Genomic DNA, 527 nt, shown 5'->3' with positions numbered 1-527 from the left:
GAGTAGCAAGAGTCAGTGATGACGACCCACTTTCCAAAAACGTAATTCACAGAAACCACACAAAGTTCTGCTACTGTAGAGTGGAAATGACAGGTCCAGTGGTTACGTTTAGACCTGCAACCGAACTGTCTGTACTTTATGCTTTTGATATGTTTGTGCCCTGGGGGTGTGATCTAAACTGTGTCCATAATTTTCATGATGTTTTTGTTTCCTAGTGAAACTCAAAGGTGCTATTATTGTGACCTGACAGCCACTTGGCCAAAGCATTTTTGATTTTTTTTTTTCTTATCCGGTACGCGGGCCTCTCACTGTGTGGCCTCTCCCGTTGCGGAGCACAGGCTCCGGACGCGCAGGCTCAGTGGCCATGGCTCACGGGCCCAGCCGCTCCGCGGCATGTGGGATCTTCCCGGACCGGGGCACGAACCTGTGTCCCCTGCATCGGCAGGCGGACTCTCAACCACTGCGCCACCATGGAAGCCCATTTTTGATTTTTGATTACTTGGTGGCTGATTGTTTTGCCTTCTGGG

This window comes from Hyperoodon ampullatus (genome assembly GCF_949752795.1).
Source record: "Hyperoodon ampullatus genome assembly, chromosome: 15".
NCBI classification, from domain to species: Eukaryota; Metazoa; Chordata; class Mammalia; order Artiodactyla; family Ziphiidae; genus Hyperoodon; species Hyperoodon ampullatus.
This window is presented reverse-complemented; position numbering follows the sequence as displayed.